This window comes from Atta colombica, unplaced genomic scaffold, assembly GCF_001594045.1.
Source record: "Atta colombica isolate Treedump-2 unplaced genomic scaffold, Acol1.0 scaffold166, whole genome shotgun sequence".
In the NCBI taxonomy this organism is placed as follows: Eukaryota; Metazoa; Arthropoda; class Insecta; order Hymenoptera; family Formicidae; genus Atta; species Atta colombica.
In genome coordinates, this window is record NW_017259257.1 from 1,269,063 (window position 1) to 1,269,491 (window position 429).

The 429-nt window shown below is 25.4% G+C and overlaps 1 protein-coding gene across 1 annotated transcript in view; it reads right to left on the reverse strand.

Annotated features, from left to right (window-relative positions):
* Positions 1-429, reverse strand: part of LOC108686192 — a 41,489-nt gene that overhangs the window by 10,430 nt on the left and 30,630 nt on the right.

A 429-nucleotide genomic window follows, 5' to 3' on the forward strand; every position in this document is an offset into this window, starting at 1 on the left:
TGTAATGCACTATTGCATTTAATGCACGGAATTCAATCCATGCACTTTATATGCTTTGAGTAAATTCTATCCATTAAAAATGTCGTATATCTATATGCATGAAGAAGAATAAGAAGAATAAAGAATATAAGAGCTAAGCACTTGTATTTTGCTATAATCTATTCTTTACTATCTCTCTACACTTATTTGTTACCAAATAACCATTATAATATCTATAATAATCAATATCTATAATTTGCAATATCTATAATAATCATTTTATGTAGGTTATGATATATGATTGCGATATTTATTTATTGATTCACTAATAGTAATTTCATTAATAATAACAGGACTAAAATAATAAAGGACTAAAATTGTAACAGAATACTAATATAATATAAAAGCATATAACAGAGAGAGAGAGAGAGAGAGAGAGAGAGAGAGAGA